The sequence below is a fragment of the Marmota marmota genome, unplaced genomic scaffold (assembly GCF_001458135.2).
Source record: "Marmota marmota marmota unplaced genomic scaffold, marMar, whole genome shotgun sequence".
Lineage (NCBI taxonomy): Eukaryota > Metazoa > Chordata > Mammalia > Rodentia > Sciuridae > Marmota > Marmota marmota.
This window is the reverse complement of record NW_026000037.1, coordinates 45,673,888-45,695,762: the sequence shown is the minus strand read 5'-3', so window position 1 is coordinate 45,695,762 and position 21,875 is coordinate 45,673,888. Positions and strand designations below refer to the sequence as shown.

Genomic DNA, 21,875 nt, shown 5'->3' with positions numbered 1-21,875 from the left:
CAATGGAATGATGCCCAAGGAAAGCGATTGGAGGAGGAGGCTCCTTTTCTCTACGTTCTCCCTTCTCCACCAACAGCTGGGGCCTCCCTGCCCTCCCCACCCTCCTCAGCCTGCTCCCTGCTGCAGCCCTGGATCCGCTGATCTGTCTCCTACTTCTCTGATGAGCATGAGAAGAATGGAAATTTCTAGTGACAAAAGGAGACACATCCTTTTCCCTCCATTACAGCTTTACCTAGGAGGGCCCACTTGTACTATCATTCCCTGAACTAAAGGGTGTCTCTCCCCCCTCCCCACGAGCTCTCTAACCAGAGATGCCAAGTGCACAACCCACACACACAGGGAGCTGTCACCCCCGCCTGCTGGCCACTCAGCTCACTCCTCCCACTGTGTTGACACCTCTCTCGCCTTCTTCCCTTAGAAAGAATCCAAGGCTGGGAGTTGAGTGAGCAGAGAAAGGAGAAGATAGAAAGGAGCCTCACTCAGTGGATTCCTAGTGAGAAAGATATAGCACCCTGTTCTCTGCTCTTTATAAATATCAGAACAGAGGATATTACCAGACTCCAATCGGTCTTAACAAGACACTTGAATTCTGTAAAAAAAAAAAAAATTGAATTCTTGCAAATATTTTTGAAAGTAGATATTTCAGGAGACTCACAGAAAGCTGAACTTCTACTCAGTGACTAAAACGAGTGTCCTTTGAATAATGTTTAGGTGGCAGCACTGACAAGGAGCTGTGTACTAAATGCCTTTCATTGACTAGGCTACAGTCTAGTTATTCTATGTGACTTCAGTAGGAAAGAGGAAAAAATAAATAGATGAATCTGTTGTTTTCTCATTCTTTGAACACTGCCAATTGTCATTACATCCAAATGAGGCTTCACATATTGTGTGAAACTGAAGGCCGATCTGTGTATTCATACATATAAATATATTTACTTTATATGTACCTATATATATTTAGCAGACTGCAACTATTTTCAAAGTAAGTAAGCTTACAAAGGAGAAACAAAGAAAGGTAGCAATGAATTGTCTGTTCTTCATTGAAAAATGTACAGGAGTTTGATGTAATCGGAGAATTGTAACTCAGTGATGAAATTTGGCAATAAATGGAAAGCATTTGAGTATCTTAATTAGTTTTTGGACTTAAATTTAGTTCTCTATATATGGGAATAAACGCATCCCATAGGCCTACATCAGCTTAAAGGGCTGCATGTCCAGAAACTAACTAGGTATTGGGAGTATGAAAATTTCACAATTTCAACTCACAGATGTACAGAGATTTACATTTTTCTATGTAATTGCTGGCTTTAGTTTCTGAATCTTTATTTTAATGTGGTAGCAGAAAATTTGATTGTACCCATTGGAGTAAAACTTTGTTACATATAGAGTCAAAAATCAGTAAGTTTTAGGTAAAATGTCAATTCAAGATCTCTCTCAGTTCCCACTTCCAACCAGGAGAGAGATAAGTACCAGGAACGCATATGTATTGTCCAGAGAGGGGAATTTAATAGCTTAAATATGTTGTTCTATTATTCACAAGGTACTTCTGGGTCACCTTTGTCATAAAAACAGAGAATATTTTTAAAATAAAGTTAGGGCGCACTCCATAAAAGTTTTACAACTCACTTAAAATCATAGAAGAGCTGTATATTTCAAGATGAAGATTTAAGCTCTGGCTATTTAGCAGGGTCTTGGGAGGCAGGAATTGCTGTGTCAACTAATGTTGTGCTCTATATTTCATTACTGCCTTTATGCTTTTTTAAATACTGCAAGAATAAAGTTTATTTAAAATGTCACACTTTGCAGGCAGCACATTATATCCATAGAATATACTAGTACCACTGCCATTACTCTTATTTATTAGGGTAGATTAGTTATGGACCCTCCGCCATAATATCTTGGCTTATTAACATACTGCATACTAAACAGCATAATAGATGGTCTCATAATGAGCCATTACAAAGTCTAGTCACTCATTCTGGGCTCTCCCTTTGGTTCAGAGAGGGAAATTGAAGAGAATTGGACCTGTGCCTGAAATATCAACCATCTGATTTCAGCTTGTAGGGTGAAAAGAGGAGACCATCTCAACACTTAATTATTGAGAAATCCTCCATCTCCGTGCAGGACTAGCAATCTAAGTTGTCCAAACTACCCCAAGTCCAAATTCCACAGAAAAAAAGAATAGGCTAGGCTAGGCAAGACCAAGACCCATGACATTTGTTTTCTGAATTTGGTTTTCTTTTTAAATAAAATGGTATAAGCACACAAACATCATAGAATTGTACAACCTTATCTAGTTCACAAGAATTATTTTGTGAACTATATAAGGTTGAACAGAAATCTCCTATAAACCTCTGCCCAAGGTAATGCATTCAAGTGACAAATTGATCCCTGCAAAGTACTCAATAAATACCAAAGACACTAAAAGATAGGTCTTCGTGGAAAGACTAAAGAATCTTTTCTCAACTGATAGTAAGAAAAAAAAAGCATTTATAGGGTGAGGGGTGTAGCTCATTGGCAAAGCACTTGTCTGGTATATGCAAGTCCTGGGTTTGATACCCAGTGCTGCAAAACACAAATAAACAAAAAAGGCAGACTTGCTCACCATTGGCATGGTGCTATGGAAAGCAGTGTAAGTGGTTCTTCCAAAAATTAGAAATAGAATCACCACATTATCTAGTAATCCTACTTCTGGATATAGAGTGAAAGGAACTGAAAGCAGAATCTAAAGAGATATTAGCACATCCATGTTTATAGCAGCACTATTCACAATAGTCAAGGGATAGAAACAATGTCCATCAGCAGATGAATGGATAAACACAATGTAGTATATACATACAATGGAATATCATTCAGCCTTTGAAAGAGAAAATCCTATTACATACTATAACATGGATGTCTCTTGAGAAGATTTAGTAAAATAAACCAATTGTAAAGAGACAAATATCATATGGTTTCACTTACATGAGACATATAATTATGTATATTTATAACTTGACAATAAATCCTACCTTATAAATCATTATAATGTACCAATTTTAAAATGTAGAAAAAAGAAACAATATATACAAAAACTGAGATCCATAAAGTAGCTAAATTCATAGAAACAGCAGAATGGTGGCTGCAAAGGGCTGGCAGTGTCGCTGGATAGGGGTCTAAACAGGTCCTCAGCCCTGGAAGGAACTTGATATACCACAGAAAGGAATTTCAGAATGCATCAAAAGAGACACAGAGATTTATTTGGGAAAACAAGGAGATTTATTCAAGAAAGCAAGCAACTAGAGCAGGATATACATTCAAATGGAGAAGGAATATGGGCACTTGAGAATGAGAACACTTTTGGAGTCTTGGGCTCTTCTATTAAAAGAAACTTCATAAATAGTGAACATGGGAAGTACGTGGGGGTGACATAATCCTGGTGAGCTCCAGTTTCTTCACCATGAAGCACAGGGTAGTCACACTGGTCTAGTTGTTCTCAGTATCTCTAGGTTGACATCAGACAGTCAATACATAATGTCTGGAATGTACCCATATCAGAAGTCTCTAACAATGTTTCCCCTTGGCTTTATTTAATCTAAAGAAAATACATTGTATAAGCTAACAATGCATGTAGATAGTAATCTTCTTGACCCTCATCCTCTAGGATTCAAGGGTCTATGAAGAATTTTCATTGAGAGAAAAACAGGCCAGGGGAGTGAAGATGAGGGTGTTCATAGAACACCTTAGATTTAAAGTTAGAGTGCCTTTTTCTTGTTCCTGTTAGCCTTCTTTCTGCCTATCCTTATTTCTCCTATCTCAAGAAGAAGAGGGAATGGGAAGTTGTTGTTTCATAGGAACAGGGTTTTGGTTTTGCAAGATGAAAAAATTATAGAAATTTGTTTTACAACAATATGCATATATTTGACATCATTAAACTCTACACTTAAAAATGGTTAGGATAAAATTTATGTTCTCGGCTGGGGATGTGGCTCAAGCAGTAACACGCTCGCCTGGCATGCGCAGAGCGCTGGGTTCGATCCTCAGCACCACATAAAAATAAAATAAAGATGTTGTGTCCACCAAAAACTTAAAAATAAATATTAAAAAATTCTTTCTTTCTCTCTCTCTCTCTCTCTAAAAAAGATTTATGTTCTGTCTTTTTTCTAATTATGGTCTTTTAAAATCTGCTATTTTTTAATGACCATACTCAAGATTAATTTAACTACACTCAGTATGGGATGTTTAGAAGGAGATGCAGCTCAGTGATAGAGTTTACAATTAGTATAGTATGCACAAGATCCTGGCTTCAAACTCCAGCACCAATATAAATAAATAAATGAAATCATTCTCAGAAGATTTTTAGTGGAATAGGAATGCAGATAATTTTATTATCCATACACTTGCTGGACCAAGTTTTATGTCCCCTATAAATCAATACAACTAAACATTCTAAGATCATACATTGCTACAGAACAGAAGGATCATTTTGGAATGGAAGCATCATTTTCAAAAGTAACCTGTGATCCAAGTGTTATTTGAAACCAAATTTCCCTCAAGGGTCTGGATGTTTTATCAGGAGGAAGAAGTAGTAGAAGGTATGCTCTCTATGTGTGGGGCTGTTTTTGTGTTTTGATGATATGGAATAAGTGTATTATCCGTGGCAAACCATATAAGGCACATGTCTTGTGTTTCCTTGTCTAGCTTTACACTGTGTTGCAGCCATTGGCTGCCACTGTCTTGATGAACTGTAACTGTGCAGCCAAAGGAACACTTATTATCAGAAGCCCATCACCTGTCTGACATTATGAGGGGGAAAGATCCAGATTAACTGTATTTTTAAATAAGAGATGGAGTGTGATTAGACAACTATTAAGGAAACTGGCTATAGTCTGAATTCTAGAAAGCACATAACAAAAACTTACTGCCTTGCAGCCTATACTGCAGTCAAGCCTAATTCTGATGGGAACTCCTGCTACTTAAGTGACTCTGTGCGCGTGGCCAGATGTTCCAGGAGGGCCATCATCCACTGATGAGCTCTCCTGCTTAAGTCTCCTCATTGACTCCACCAGGCCACCTGGCAGACTAGCTGCTAACCCTACCCCATTCCTACTTGGGTCTGGCTCCTGATGACACAAAGTCTCCAGAGACCACTTGCCAATTTGGAGCTGGGCCCTGGAGCTGCAGTACAGGCTTGTCAGGAAGATGCGTAGTAAATACGGCAGCCAAGTTCACAGCACATTTTCCTAAGTGGAAATTCTATGTTAGAGACAGAGCATTATTTAACAGTAGGTGGGCAGCTCGTTTCTCAACAGCTCAATTCTTCCTGGTCAGGCAAGCAGGTCTCTGCTGCAGTGGGAGGAAGGGGCCGCCCTGGTAACAGCTAGGAGCAGACAGTGGCTAACAGAGACAGTCTCTTGGGAAGTCCCTGTCTGAGATTTTCCTACATAAACAACATAAAACAAAGCCCTGGGGCTTGTCTTGTCATATAAAGCTTTCCTTCATATGCAAGTGCTATTGCTCCCCATCCCTCACTATTCAAAGGCATTTTTGTCCAGATATGTAACCCTTCTTTTTCTAACATTTATTGAGCACTTATCACCATCCAGGATTCTATCTCATTTCTTCCTCTCCAAATACATCTATTCCTAGCAAGTTTCCCAAATTACACTGCTGGCTACCCAATCTGAGATTGTGTTTGTTTTCATTCTACTAAAATGAGAAAGAGTCTTGGTGATGTGCTGCCTTCTCACTGTACTAATCCCTTTCCACACCTGGGACTAAATACATTATTTAAGTCTTGTCAGCCAAACAGATCCCTAAGATCTGGGGGCACAGACAGACCACAAATAGATGCCATGGGTCTAAATATTTAAAGCATTCCTTTAAACATAGTCACCTCATGTCCATGTCGGACATATGCACCAAGATTTATGCATCAGAATCTATTAAAACAGCCAGGTATAGCATAGCACGCCTGTAATCCCAGCAGCTCAAAGGCCCAGACAGGAGGATAGCAATTTCAAGACTAGCCTCAGCAATTTAGCAAGGCCCTTAGCAACATGTTGAGAGTCTGTCTCAAAATAAAAATAAAAAGAGGTGGTGATGTAACTCTGTGGTAAAGTGTCTCTGGGTTTAATTTCCACTTTAAAAAAAAAAGAGAATTCATTAAAAATAGCATAAATTAAAAACAATCTAAATATTCAATAACGGGTATTTTTCATTACAGTATCCTTCCATGTTAGAGACTACATAAGATACCACCATTTAAAATTGCTAACTGGATATGAGTATTGTTATTTTAAGAATATTAAGTGAATAAAATTTATTAAAGTGCCTTTATACTTACCTTTTTGTTCAAAGTACATGTACAGGTTAAAAGAAAAATATCTAACCAAATAGTTGCAATTACTATCTGTGTGCAGTGATCTTATCAAGTACATTTATTTTCTTCCATGTATTCTTAGTTGTGGTGAGCCGTTTCTGCCGTTTATGTAAATTATGGTCGCCATTACATGATGGCGCTGGCTCCGCTGTGGTCTGTGACAAACAACTCCTTGTTTGGGAGAGTTGGCACATGACTTTTCATCACTCTATGAGAAAGCTCCACGTGGCTGCTTTGCATTGGGGCTTGAGATGCTTTATTAAGGCTGGGAGGGGCATCCGGAGGAAGAGAACTGAAGAGGAGAACTGAGGAGAAGAACTGTCAGGGGCCTGAATAAACTGCTGAAAGAAGATTCCTGAGTGTTGCGTCTTCCTTGCGGGCAAGGGGGCGCTACACTTAGTATTTTCCAGAAAATGTTTTAGTAATGAAGGAAAAGTCTAAATCTATGATAAAAGACTTGGGCATTTTAATCTAATAATCCTATTTCCAGTAGTCTTTTTCAAGAAAAAAAAAGGAATGGCCAAATATCACAGTGAAACTCATTATTTATAATAATAAAAATTGCAAGTAACAAAAATTTCAACAGCATGGTAATAGCTATATAAGTTATAAAATATTATGAAGTCTCAAGAGCAGATTTTCAAAATCTGAGAAACAAAATGCTCAAAACAAAATGTTAAAGAGAAAAGCAAAATATGAATTTAAATAATTTTAACAACATAAGTTGCCTCAGTGTTTAAATCAAAGCAAAGCAATGTTTTAAGGGGAAAAAAAAATCCCTTGTGTGTCTTTCAAATATCTTAAAAGAGGAGACAATTCAGTATGATTACTGAATGTTTGAAACTTTCTCGTGTTTGCTATATCTTCTTTCTTTTCCCCCCTCAGAGTGATTAGGAATCAAACTCTTAAAACAAAGTCAAGAGACGAAGTCCTATATGCCTGGCTATGCAAGCAAGAATACAGGGGTGTTCAGTGAATGGGCACATCACTAATCCCAAAATGAGAAGAAGATGCCAAAAGATAAAGATGTTTCCTAAGTTGTATAGAGAAAAGCCAGGATTCTTAGCATAGGCTCCAGAGGTCCAGGGGGGACACAGGTGGCTAAAGGCCCCACAATTTAAGAGGGAAGGTAACTTGTAGTTTTTCAGCTCCAGAGAATTGCAAACAACCCCCCCCCACACACACACACACACACACACATCCTCCACCATCTACCCCACTACCATTTACACCAATCCTTTTCTCCATTTGGAAAATCTTTTGTTCAATCTCCAGTGCTGAAAAAGGAGGAACAGGAGGAAGAAGAAGAGGAGGAGAAGAGGTTGTAACTTTGTTCACCAACCAAACAAATTTGTTCACTAACTAAACAAATCTTTGCTGGGTGGTGTGCCAAACAGACAGGAGGGGAAGGACAGAGGCTGTTTGTTTCAGTCAGTCTTGTCAGTCTATTCTTCTCCCTTAAATAAATGGTTTCTTCTCTCCCTCCCTGTACACAGGTGTTCTGTATGGAAACTTCTTTTCACAAGACCTACATCCTTGTCAACAGTGATTGTTTCTCCACAGTGGACAACCTATCCAAGCTTAGCCAGTTCATGTAGCTCACTCCCTTGGCCATTGCAATTTGTCAAAGTAGGGTTGTGTGGCCCAAAGAAACCAGTTGGACTTCTTCCATGACTTTTTGCAAAACTTTGGCTGGACAAGAGGGCTCTTTTCTTCCAGTTAGAGAGCTATGGGTCCAGATGTGCGCCTGGAAGCTATAAAGAAAAGAGAAGAAGCAGAGAAGAGCACAAGACAATGAACAAAATCACTCAGAGACCCAGGATGAGGAAAGTCCATCTAGCTTCAGATGCCTGCTTCAGATCTGCCTGGGTCAACCCCTTCCACTGTCCTTCTGGCTGTTTGATTGCATGAGCTGCTCCTTTCCTATTCTAATGAAGCTAGCTCCAACTATATTTCTTCCATGTGAAAATAAAGAGTGCTCCGCAATACAAACTGGGCATTGCCAAGCTCTTTGTTAAGTGGTAAGTCTCCCAGGCCTAGGGAACAACAGATATGAGGTCCAATGCCTTATCACGATTAGAAGGGATCTATGGTACTCTCACTGTAGGCACTTCCTGGCCCTCCCTCCTCCTATTAATAAAACTTGCCCTTTACTTAATGTTAATGCAGCCAATATTATTGAACACCTATCATCTCTTCTCCTAGCCCATCTGTGGTCCTTTACGATGAATTGATGCATGCCCTTTTTTCTTTCCTGCTTAATTTTATTCAGCACGTAAGGAAAATTAAAAGACAGGATTTCACTGATGCCCATCATTGTGAAAATGCAACATATCTTTAGTAAAAAATTGACAAATAGCCACAAGATGGGGCTATTATGCAAGGGACATAGAAGTTATTGGCAGTGCAAGAAGATGCAACATGTTCTGACATTAAGGGCAGAATATTTACATCTTCTTTCACTAAAAAAAAGAAAAGAAAATATTTTAATAATATATGTGCTTCTAAATTTTTTGTAATTTATTTATTTGTTTTAATTAGGTATAGATGACAGCAGAATGTATTTTGATTCATTGTACACAATTGCAGCACAACTTTTCATTTCTTTGATTGTACAAGATGTAGCATCGCATATGTGCAGTCATACATGTACCTAGGGTAGTGATGTCCATCTCATTTCACCATCTTTCCTGCCCCCATACCCCACTCCCTTCCCTTTGCCCAATCAAACTTCCTCCATTTTTCCTATGCTCCCCGCAAAGTGCTGCCTTTAAAAATTCAGAGATTACTCTTCTTAACAATCTAGTGATTAATTCTTGAGAAAATAATGCGTAATTACGTCAAGAGATATTTTCTCCTTAGAGATTCTACTACATCAAGTTTGCTTGCTTTTCTTTCTCCCATTTTTTTAAGTTTTATTGTTCCATAAAATAAAATTGAAAGATATTTACTTATTTATTTACAGACTTCAGTTACCTCTGTATTCAATTTCAAACAAAGAATAGCATTTGCTATTTTTGATCAATTCGCTTTTGATTTCTGGATCTTCCCTTTCAACCACCCCACCACCCCGCCAATCTGAATTAAACCACTTTGTCCTCACTATTTTTTTTCTTCAGGTTTACAGTTTGAAAATCTCGATAATGCATGGTTAATAACCACAATATGGCTGCTCAGTGGCACAGGTCTATAATCCCAGTGACTCTGGAGGCTGACACAGGAGGATCTCAAGTTCAAAGCTGCTTCAGCAACTTAGTAACTTAGTGAGGCCCTAAGCAACTTAGTGAGACCCTGTCTTAAAATAAAAAGTAAAGAGGGCTAGGGATGTGGCTTAGAGGTTAAGCATCCCTGGGTTCAATCATCCCTGGTACCAAGAAATTAACAATAACATAAGGTGGCCACTCTCTTAGAAAAATCCAAAAGAAGCAAGAGGAGAATGAAGCCTAGGTATGCCTTTGCCTTCTCAGAGACCATACTGTTTGCTGGAGGCAGGTGACCAACCAAGATGGCGGGTCGCAAATGCCAATCTCAGAAGAGATGCACAGAGCATAGAGTCTGCAATGGTTGCAGAGGAAGCCACAAAAAGGAGGCACTCCTGCTCCTTCCAAGGCACCAGTCGGTCTGTGTCTTCATCTTGTAGCACTAACTCAAAATTGGGAACGTCCTGTTGAGAAATGGGAAACCCAAAAATAGAACTGCAGAAAGTACTTTGACCTTGGCTTGAAAGTCAGCCCAGTGCTATGACAATAAAGGCCTTTTCCATGAAGATTTTGTTCTTAAAAGCCATATTTCATCTGCATACAGACTCCCAGTAAAACCACACTCAGAAAATGTGCATCTTGGCTATCCTTCAACTGTAAAATCATTATGTTTGGCTCTTGTTATTCTGGACATTGGATCTCCATGTAAGGGCTTCTTTCTGAAATTTCTCGTACAGAATGTTAAAGGTTATAAGATGTATTAATAGTGACATTTAACTAAATCTGCTATTACCGTATGTATCCAATACTTAATGATACTTGGAAAGAATTCAAGGACAAGGCGGGAAAAAAATGTTGCATTCAAGTAATACAAAATGTACATGCGTTAGAATTAACTAAAATAAACCAAGAACTTTTGTTGAAGAAATTTACCCAAAGGAACAAGAGAATATATATTTTTTTAGGATTGAGTAATTAAATCCAAAATTAAAGGGTGTTGTCCTGTAATTTCTTGCATGTTAGTTATAATATTTAATATTTTCAGTATCAAAGAATTTCAGGGGACCTTCATACAAACTTTGTATATATTTTAAGTCTAACTCTTAAACTGTGATAAAAAGCTATTAAAGAAGGGGGGGAAAGCACTTTTATACACTTAGGAACTTTAGGAACAGCTGCCTCCAATTAAACAACAAATACTTTTTAAAGACTCTTGGGGTTCAATGTTCCTTCAGTGAACTGAAAAATCTGGAAAAATGGACTTCATTAGCAACTGCAGAATTATTGAAAGGCTATTTGAAATGGCATTTAATACCTGCAAAGATAGGAACAATCAGTGGTTTAAAGTTTCACCATAAAGATTGGTAAATAACACTGATTATGGGTCTTATTCAAACAGAAAATAATGAATATGTAATGAAAGGAGAATAATGATCCAAATTGCTCTTAATCTTGGAGTTGTGCCTATTGATTGGCCTGGAAATAACAGTGTTAATCGTACGGTAAGAAAGCCAAATGTTTAGAAAGGCATTAGCTGTGAGGAACAGGATACCCATTTCATTGTAGTAGTACAGTATTTTATTGTTTATTTATTTCAAACAACTGTGTATTTAAGAAAAATTCCAGGGTTAACCCAAATCAAATAATATTCTTCCCCCCCAACACAATCCATAACTTATAAAAGCTATTTAAGTTCTCCTTAGAATTTGTCAAACATGTTCTGAATACTGGATGCTTGACACACAAGAGAATCAAATAAATAATTTAACTTTCCAAAATACTATTACCGACCTCTCATGGACTTATTTCTAATAAGCTAAGAATTAATGGCTTTCTCAAAACTATAAACTTAGCATTTTATACTGGCTTTCCTGAAGCACGCTGGCAAAGTTTCACGAACAAATATATTTGTAAAGAAGAAATACACTAAAGAGACACAAAGTACTTTGAAAAATATCAAAATTTCTTATCTATTGCAAAAGCCTCAGAGGATTTTGAATTTGAAACATCTATTCTTCCCATTAACTTCTCTGGGGGACCCATGTATCCAATTACAAGTTAAATTTACATTTTTTATGTCCATTTTTGAGAGCTTCAGTGCATTATTAGATCCTGAGCTCGATATTTGATCACTCTTATTTTAAATTAAATGGTAGTAACTAAACATCTGATTATTAAAATAGAGGTGGGAGGGAAATCCAAGCTTTTCTTCCAGGCAAATGTGTACTACCAAGGAAACCAATCGATGCTCAAGCTTGCCAGGTGGCGGCAGCAGAGAGCGCTTTCAAGGACGGCTGAAGACTAGAGCAAGTGTTGCCAGGGAACCCTCGGGGCACCTGAGAACTTGGCAAGATCAATCTGTTGTGGGGAAGTTAGCTGAATGGAGAGGCTGGTAACAGGAAGCACATGCCAGGAGAAACATGAAAAGGGAGCGCAAAGCAGAAAGAAGTCACCAAATCCTGAGACTCGGACACCAAATAGGTCGCCTGAAGCAAAGGGCTTCATCTCCCACACTTGGATGTTTTCCTGTGTAAAATGAGTACAGTGACTTTACTACCTGGCCCAATTATCCCAAGTCTATGAGAGCGTGCATGTAGGGTGCTTAACATATTGTCCGCTGCTTCACAGAAAGGAATTAACAAAGGCTATGAGCTGTTATTCCTACTCACTATTATTCCTACTCTGAAGCATCAGCTTTTCAGAGAGGGAAACAAGAGTGCTTCACAGATGTCAAAGTCAGGGAGATGAAAGAAGCAGGGCTAAGAGAACCGTGAAGGTGAGGAATCTCTTTTCAACACGTTGACTGAGCGATGGCTTTTTGTACACTAAGATCCTGTGTACTTCAACCTGTTTCCCAGGAATGTCTGCCTATCCCTCTCTTGTCTTAGGATATGTTGCTCTGGATCAAGTCATTTGCAGAAGTTGTGCTGGACAGCAAACCTGGTGTCACTTCAGAAGAAGACTCAGTTATCTGACTGCAGACTTTTGGAGTGAGAGTGGGAACAGGAGCTCATTCTACAGAAAGGCTTCCTTAGGTACACATAGGAGGGCATCCACTGTAGGCTGTTAGCTTGATTGCCCAATGACTTCGAAGTTGTTCTTATTTTTTATTCATGTGAATGACCCTTTGTTTATAAAAACTTAGGTTTTTGTTCTTGGGGAAGACAGTAAATTTTCCATACCTCTGAGTGTAGAGGCTACATTCTTGAAGGTATTAAGTATGTTGAAGTACTTGCTTCTTAATGAGATCATGGGCTTTTTAACCAGTCTGTGCTCTTGAGGAATTCAAGAAAACTTTTTTCGGAGGAATGATAAACTGTTGTTTGTAAACTGAACTCTCTATCACTTCCCATACTTTATGATTGAAGAACCCAGACTTTGGGAAGTATACTTGAGGTTTTTTGGGAGGGAGGGGGTGGTAATTGTTTTTACAGGACATGTGATAGAGGCCATTCTCTGCAGGAAGGATGCTTTTTCCACCCTCAATCACACTGAGGTGGACGATGAGCATGTCTAGAGAAGGAAAGAAACTTCTGTGGTCCAAGAAGACCAATGGGTTTGGCAAGGGAGTAAGGTTTGCAGAGGACTAGAAGCTCTGTGAGTGGAGTTTGAAGTGGTCTTGGCCATGCACAGACCTTCAGAGACTGAGCTGGGACCCTGAAGTTTGGTTAGGGTTATATATAAACCCCAAGAGTACCCACTGGTCCCTGTAGAGTCAAACACTCAACTTGAATCTTGTAGCACTTAGTAGAGTTTTAATATCACGATCTTTCCCATTTTTAGTAAATGGTACAGCCATATAAATCCACCCAAATGTTCCAATTGAAAACTTCCCTACTCCTTCTTACTGTTCCACTGAATTCACCAACAAGTTCTATCAATTCTGGCTCCAAACAGATAGAACTCAAGCTTGTTTCCTTCTCCTCTCTACCATCCTGACCAGTTTCTGCTATTGCCCTCGAGGTGACCGCTGGACCCTCCCCATCTCCCAGCTTTCTCTTTTGACCCTTCTACCCCATTTTTACAGAACAACCTGAGGATTCCATTTACAATATAAAGGAAGTCAAGTAGTTCTCCCTATTAAAACCTTTCTATTGGACGGGTGAAGCGGCACACGCCTGTAATCCCAGCGGCTCGGGAGCCTAAGGCAGGAGAATCCGGAAGTTCAAAGCCAGCCTCGGCAAAGAAAGGCACTAAGCAACTCAGTGAGACCCTATCTCTAAGTAAAAATCAAAATAGGGCTGGGGATGTGACTCAGTGGTCAAGTGCCCCTGAGTTCAATCCCCGGTACAAAAAAACCTTTCCCTATCCAGTGTTCTCTGGATAAAAGCTGAAATATATAGCATGGCCAACAAGGCCAGGTCTGGATGTGTGAGCTTTGGAGAGCTTAGTGAAAGCCCTGGGCTCTGGGAAAAGCTTCTTGGAAAACTCAATTACAGTACAGTGCAGAGAAACTATTCAAAGTGTGAGATGCAAGGTAGGTGACAAGAGATCATGACAGATTTCTTGGGGTTCCTTCTGGAGGGAACCCAGGAGAAGGATGGACTTCCTATTCCTATTGGTGGGAGATGATAAAAGGACAGTAAAGACAAAGTGACTAATGGTCTCAGCACAGGATGATAAGGTATACCCAGGGTGCCCATTGACACACCCAACCTGGGAAAGAAAACAACTTCACTAGAAATCAAAGCAACCGTTTGTACATAGTCTCAAAAACAAGAACCCAAAGCTGTACAATTTACATATAATAGTGGCTTCTATTTAGCAAGTACACCTGCTAAGGGGTTGGCTTTATGCCAGTCATTTTACATATTTGATTACAACATCCTCATAAGATATTTATTATGATCTCTATTTTCGATGTATGGAAACCAAGACTCAAAAGGTTACTAAAAGTCAAATGACTAATAAGGCACCAACCAAAAAATTATCACATTACACTTCTCCATGATGAAAAGGAATAGCTGTGATGTTTATTTCCTGTGCCCCCACCGCTAGGATTAGGGAGCTCCAGGAGGGCAGGGCTGTTTTGCTCACGACTGCCTCCCTACCCCAGTGAGTAGCGTCTGGTCACAGCAGACCTTAAATAGGGATTTTTTGTTAGATGGAAGAAATGAAGTTTAACAGCTGCTTCCCTTAGTTAGTATTTTAATACAGAGCTTTATAAAAGTAGGAAAAATTAGTGTGAATATCCCTAGGTCCATAGATTTGGTGTTGGTTATAGTTTCTTATTCTCTCCACCAAAGTGCTGCTATTAAAATACAACCATGCCTTATTCAACCAGAGGTTTCCATTAGCAACAAGAATTAATTAAATTATGAGTCATCAGCAGATGACATACTAACGCAGATTATCTCCCTACAATTATTGGGGTTCTTTTCTTTTTCTAATTATAAAAGTAATATAGTAAAGAACACAGTTAGATTTATTAATTTTAAAAAGTGAAGTATGCACCATTATGAGAAGATCTCCAAAATATATTTTTAGTGAAAACAATAACAACAAGATGCAGTATGGTGTTCGTGTTAGGCTCTTCTTCCAAAGGGTAATGATAATCATTATTGAGAGCTTACTGTGCCTGTCACTATATTATACCTGCTGCATGAATGACCTCATTTAATTTTTTTAACACTATGTTGTCAGTGCTATGTCCTCATTTCAATAATAGCATTACCCTCATATTAAATTTTTTAAAATTTTGCATCAATCTGGAACTTAGATCACAAAGCATATACACACACTGGGTATAGTGACACACACTTTTAACCACAGAGACTTTGGATGCTGAAGTAGGATGATCTCAAGTTCAAGAGCAGTCCTGGACACTTAGGTTTGACTCAGTGGTAGAGACCCTCTGGGTTCAAATCCCAATACCACATACACACACACACACACACACACACAAAGATACATACACATGCACATAAGTGTGTATATTTTTAAAATATTTTTTTAGTTGGTGATAGGCCTTTATTTTATTTATTTATATGCAGTGCTGAGAATCAAACCCAGTGCCTCACACATCCTAGGCAAGTGTGCTACCACTGAGCCCCAGCCCTAGCCCCAAGTGTGTTATTTCACATCTGTATTTACTCCAACTCCACATATTGAAAGATATAAGACTTCATCAATATCTGCAGTTCCATTCTTATGCCACTAAGTTTGCATTTTTTTCTCTTTTTACATATATTTTTTCATCACCAATAATAATGAGAAGCCTGGCTCTGATTATCCTAGATATTTTTACTTATTGTATATAATGCATTTCCTGTTGCCTCTACTGTCCTCATCTTGGCAGAATGTCCTTCCCCACCTTCTAGTCTCCAACTCTGCATATCAGACCTGTTGGTCTCCCTGTCCAGACTCTGGTGCCCCAGACCAGCTCAGAGGCTCTCCTTCCCCCATGCCAGGACCTCCTGACAACCGTGGGAAATAAATCCCTACCACTCCCTGCCCATCTCCAGCAAAGACAGCTCACTTGTCATTCAGGGACTACCATAAGAAAGTGTCTCCTAGGACTCCAGAATCTTGAACTGCATCAAACTTAACGTAGCTCTAGTAGTTATGTTAGTAGCTCTATCAGCCCATTCTTAAAAGGACCAACAGTTAGACCAAAAGCATAGATAGCCCTTTAGCCAATTATACGTCTCAGAATGAAACATGAGAGATGGAAAGAAAAAAAAAGGAAAAAGAAATAAAAAATTATACCAGGGAGGCAGCTATTTCATGAGCTGAATCCCAAGCAGCAAAGTCACCACTGATGTCACAACAGTGTTGCCAGCTAATAATGGGCTGCTCCTTAACTGTCGGGAAAGGCAAACAGCACAACATTAAAATGGTTCTATTTTTTCCATCCTTACAATAGCAACACAGCGGCAGAGCGTTGATCTCTAAAAGACAAAGGCGGTGAAGATAAGCATGCACTAAAGCCAGGGCCACTTGGGTTGTGATTTTCCTTTGAAATATTAAGTAATATATCCCAAATACGCAGGCCTCCACTGGGATCACCGCCTGAAGTGCTGGTCTGAAATCACCCATCGAGTAGCTCAGCAAGTCCCCTGCTCTGCAGGCCTGCCAGACAGCCTGGCTTTCTCTTTTCCTCACTTGCTTTGGCTAAGTGGCTTCCAAGGTGTTTCAGGGGAAAAAAAAAAATCAGGATTCAAAACAAAGAGCCGATATCCCAGCCAGGCCTGCATTCTCCTACAACTGTATTAATCAGCAGCTGCTTGGACCCTGTTCATCTGCCACTGCCAAAGCTGAACTAAAGTCTGCTCTTTCTCTCCACCACAGGATTGCCTGTGGCTCCCAGGTTGAAAGTTTTTCTCTAGCACTTCTCACTTTCCACTTTGCCATCGGGCACCTCAACCCTTGTCTCCTCTCTTATCTGTCTATATTTTGCACCAATCTGTGTTCACCTCACCGAGTCCCCCTTTCATTACTATGCATTTTTCACTCCCCCTGCTCTCCATCCTTGGCTTCCATCCTAAACATTTTGAACATGAGGTGAACTCGGTATCTGTGGAACATGTCGACAGACCAGTCTTCCAAGTCAGCCAAGTTGCCTCCTCCCCTGACCACATAAGGTAATAAGCTCTCCTTTCTCGGTGCTAATTCTTTCCAGTTGCCCAGTAGTAAAGCTGTCTCCTTCAAGAAATGGTTTGATTTAGGATCCACTCAAGAGACACAACTAAAGAACAAGACCTCCTGTTATGAGGTTGCAAATTCCCAGGCACTTGCAACCAGCATTTTGCTTCATTAAATAATAGACACTGGCAGCGACCTTTCCCCTTCCAGGCTGTAGAAATTCAGAGTTCCCCACATCAAGAGCAGGGAAATTCTGAACAGACAAGAATAAGTTGTTTCACCCTGGGAAAAAGCATCTAAACTCAGTTCAGGATGCTGAATGCTTCCCATTTGTTCTAGACTTTTCTCTTTCTCAACTTTCTCTGTGCCCCAGGAAAGGGGCAGACTTCTGGGTTGTTCAACAGGCTCCTTCAGCCTATGGCTTCCCACTGAATTCAACCAATGGGGGAGCAATGGAAATCAGGAAGAAGGTAGGTGGTAAGGTTAGGAGGCCAGGGTATTTACCCACGATAGCCTTCTTTGTGAGGTAATACAGGTGAACAGGATTTCTCAGTTTCTTCCAGGTATCCCTCTCTTTCCAACTCCAGTCACCATTCTGTCCTTTGTCCCATCAAACCTTGTGCAACAACAGTACTCTTTCAACAGCTCGGGGTATTGCACTATCCCTTGTGATTTCCCTCTAACCTGACAACACCTTTATAAATAATCCCTTTATTAAACTCTCTTCAAATTACCCAATTCAAGTGGACCATCTGTTTCCTGTGGCTAATTTGATGCTTACATAAGATCTCTGCTTAGGCAAAGCAGAAGCAGGTATATTTGAGAAATTGCAATGGTGAACGATCAGGAACCCAGTTACCTAGAAACTGAGGCCCACAGGTAGGAATTCAAGCAATTCTTGGCACAGACACAGGAGAAAGTTCTTTACTGAGTGTAAGTGATACAGAGAAGTGGAAGAATTTACTGACAACTGGAAGTACTAAGGTTGGATGATTGCTAATACCATAACACTTGCTATGCTTATTATATTCCAGACACCTACAATGTTATCACATTTTAGATTATTTAACCAACATACAGATAAAGAAGCTGGATGTGTTGATTATTGCTGTTTTTCCTCCCCAACATTCCTCCCTTAACATCTTTCAGTGATAAGACTGTTCTCTCCTGCAAGGAATTCATTTGAATATTTTAAGTAGGGGTAGTCCTGGCCTTGCACATCAGCACTCCCCCTATCCCACACACAATGTTTACTTCAGAGAGGGACATGTCACCCAAAGAGGCCAATGAGTCCCTCTTGAGATTCAAAATGGACATAAGGAAAAGACATAAGGAAAGACCTGTAAGGATGATGATGTGAGCCACCACTAGCTGGGGCCACCTCACCCTCTGCTTGGAAGAAGCCATCTCCTGTAACAACTCACACAATATCAACCAGAGAAAGACAGAGACAAGAGATAGATGGAAAAGGAACAAGAGAGATGACCTCATTTGCTCCTGCTTCCACTACCTCTCAAGTCAGTTCTGTTCTAGGATTTTAATCTTGTGAATCAACAAATACCTTTTTTAAAAAAATCTAATTTAAGTTGGGTTTCTGTCACTTTTAATTTTTAAAATCCTGTAAATATATTGAGGCTTACTTACAGAGATTCTTCAGCTGAGCAGTGATCAGCACATGCATCCGGGGGGAGGGGGGGGAACTACCCAAGACTGGGAAAAGAACCACTGTGGGGGAGAAAAAAAAGAACTACTGTGATATTTTGAAATATAAATTTATTTGGTTTTCATTCTTGTGTTTTGGAATCTTTAAAGTGATGAGTGGTAATTGACTAATGACTGGCATCTCCCAGGTAACTCCAGGATAGGGACTGGTCAAGACCAAGGCTGAATTAGTGAATTGGGGCTTTTGGCTCTAACCCACCCCCCAACCTCTGGGAAGATGAGAGTGGCTGAAGGTTGAATGGATCACCAATGATCAGTGGTTAAAACAGGGATTGAAACAATCAAATGTTTCCAAGGAAATTAACTATATTCTAGAACAAATATTAAGTACATGCAAAGAAATTAAAGCATATGCAGCACCTAAAAATGTAAACTCATACCTGTGTGATGAAGCTTCCATAAAAGTCCAAAAGAACAGCGTTCAGAGATCTTCTGGATTGCTGGACACATGGAGGTTCCTAGAGGGTGAGGGCACCCAGAGAGGGCATGGGAACCCCTTGCCTCTCTCTATATAGCTTGGCCTAGCATTTCTTTACTTGTATGCTTTGCAGTATCTTTTACAATAAACTGGTAAGGGTATTTCCCTGAGTTTTATGAGCTTATTTAGCAAATTAATTGAACCCAAGGTGGGGGTTATGGGAACCCTGAATTATAGCCAGTCCTTCAGAAGCACAGGTGAAGCAATCTGGAGCTTGTGGTTGATGCTGAAAGTGGGGAGAAGTCCTATGAGAATGAACCCTCAACCTGTGGGATCTGACACTATCTCATGTAGATATTTTCAAGATTGAATTGGAAGGCATCCAGCAAGTGTCCACTACAGAACTAACTGCTTGCCTTGGTATCAGATACCATAAGTGATGTGAGAATATAGGAGAAAATGAGTTTGTTATTTTTCTATTCAACCACTCAAAAGGAGTGGGTGGGACAATCTTCAGAGCTCACAGAGATTCAGAAATATTTGGTGAACCCACCAACTGGTATGAAAAAACCTTGTAATAATACAGGGGAACCAGGAGAGTACTCAGAAATATAGTATGTTAGTAATAGGGGAAAAAAATCAGACCTAGACTTTGTTAACCTGCATAACAAAACTTAAAACAGGGCTTGAAACAATCAAATGTATCCAAGGAAATTATATTCTATATTCTAGAAATATATATATATATATATATATATATATATATATATATATAATATATAAACTATATTCTAGAACAAATATTAAGTACATGCAAAGAAATTAAAGCATATGCAGCACCTAAAAATGTAGAGTTCACAACTATTGGCATTCAAAAAAAATTACCAGACATACAAAAATATAACCTAAAAAGATGAAGAAAATCAACTAAAATTGACTCATAATGATACAGATAATAGAATCATGATCATTAAAACAGGTATTATAATTATAATCCATGTGTTGAAAGTAGAAGAAATCATTAGTATGGTAGGGAAAGACATAGATGGTGATATAAAAAAGATTCGAATCAAACTTCTAAGGTTGAAAAGTGCAACATGGTACATGAGATGAAAAATACACTAAATGGTATTAACATTAGATTAGACATTGTGGAAGAAAGCATTAGCGAATTTGAAGACACATCAATAGAAACTTTTCAAAATGAAACAGAGAAAAAGAAAAAAACAAACAGTGAGCTTCAGAACAACCTCAAACAGCCTACTATTCATGTAGATGTAGGGCCCAAGAAGAAGGAGAAGAGAGGAGAGAAAAAATCTTTTTTAAAAAATAGTTGAGCATAATACCCAGAGAGCCCACCCCCAACTGACCTCTCCAGAAAGAAGGTCTAGCCATGTCTTACCTGATCAAAAAGGTTTTCAGCATCACAAAAGCCCCAGGGTCCACTGGTCCCTATAGTCAAACAGTATTAGTCAACAGGATCATTTACATCTCTGAACAGACAGGCATCGACTCTTCAAGCAGAACACCTTGTGCCAGGAGAGGTAGCAGCAAAAGCTAAACAAGTTCTTACAAAGATAGGTAAAATTCTGAAAGCTGCAGTCTGTGAGTTCACTAATGTGGTCAAAGCCACTATTTTGCTGGCTAACATAAATGATTTCAATACTGTCAATGGGATTTACAAACAGTATTTTGAGAGTAATTTTCCTGCTAAGGCTGCTTACCATGCTGCTGCTTTACCCAAAGGAGGGTGCTGAGATTGAAGCAGTAACTGTCCGAGGTCCTCTCACAACAGCATGACTACAAGTGGGCACAGTGCTGTTATCATCGTTTCTTTAAATTAACATCTTGATTTTTACAATTGACATTGGAAAGTGTACATGTGACTAAAATATCTGAGGTTACTGTGGGAACACCATAGCAGAAAGGGATCTGACATAAATATTAGATAATGAATCTAGTTACTGATGCTGCAAATTACACTTATGTACACTCATTGCTGAATGTGAGAGAAGAGACATTCATTAGATCATCACTCAAATAAATGAAAGTACAGGGAAAATAACATGTAAGAAAAAGGAGTTATTGTTCCTGAAAAATACTAAAAAGCAAACCTGATTCAATTAAATCCTATTAATTTCATGATGTGAATATTTAATTCGATATGTGATTCTGCTTTTACTTGAGTAAATGTTCAATCTTGAATTGTAGAAGTAAAGGAGAAAAAAAGTGGACCAAAATTTTACATAGATTATAATATTTTTCTAGTGGAAATAAAATAGACCTGCAGATTTCCCTACCAAAAAAAAAATTGGGAAGTGTAACACACACCTGTAATCCCAACTACTCAGGAGGCTGAGGCAGGAGGATCACAAGTTCAAGGCCAGTCTAGCCAACTTGGGAAGATCTTGTATCAAAATAATAAATTGCTGCAAACTAATAATTGCTGCAAAAAGAAAAAGTCTATGGAAATAATGGCTAAAAGTTGTTCAAATTTGTTGAAAAAATCAATATGCAGTTGCAAGAAACTCAATACTCTAATAAGACACAATAACTACACCAAGATACTTCATAATCCAACCAGGGAGCC

The 21,875-nt window shown here is 39.1% G+C and overlaps 1 long non-coding RNA gene and 1 pseudogene across 1 annotated transcript in view; one reads left to right on the top strand and one right to left on the bottom strand.

Annotated features, from left to right (window-relative positions):
* The window catches only part of LOC125619409, a 29,460-nt gene extending 9,440 nt beyond the window's left edge, over positions 1-20,020 (bottom strand). Inside the window, exons 1-2 of the long non-coding RNA XR_007350940.1 lie at positions 19,248-20,020; positions 18,790-18,870 (exon numbers count right to left, since the gene is read on the bottom strand). This is a non-coding gene — a long non-coding RNA (uncharacterized LOC125619409). The remainder of the gene's footprint in view (positions 1-18,789; positions 18,871-19,247) is intronic.
* A 658-nt stretch (positions 20,021-20,678) lies between these two features.
* On the top strand, positions 20,679-21,085 carry LOC107136693 (annotated as a pseudogene).
* Positions 21,086-21,875: the final 790 nt, after the last annotated feature.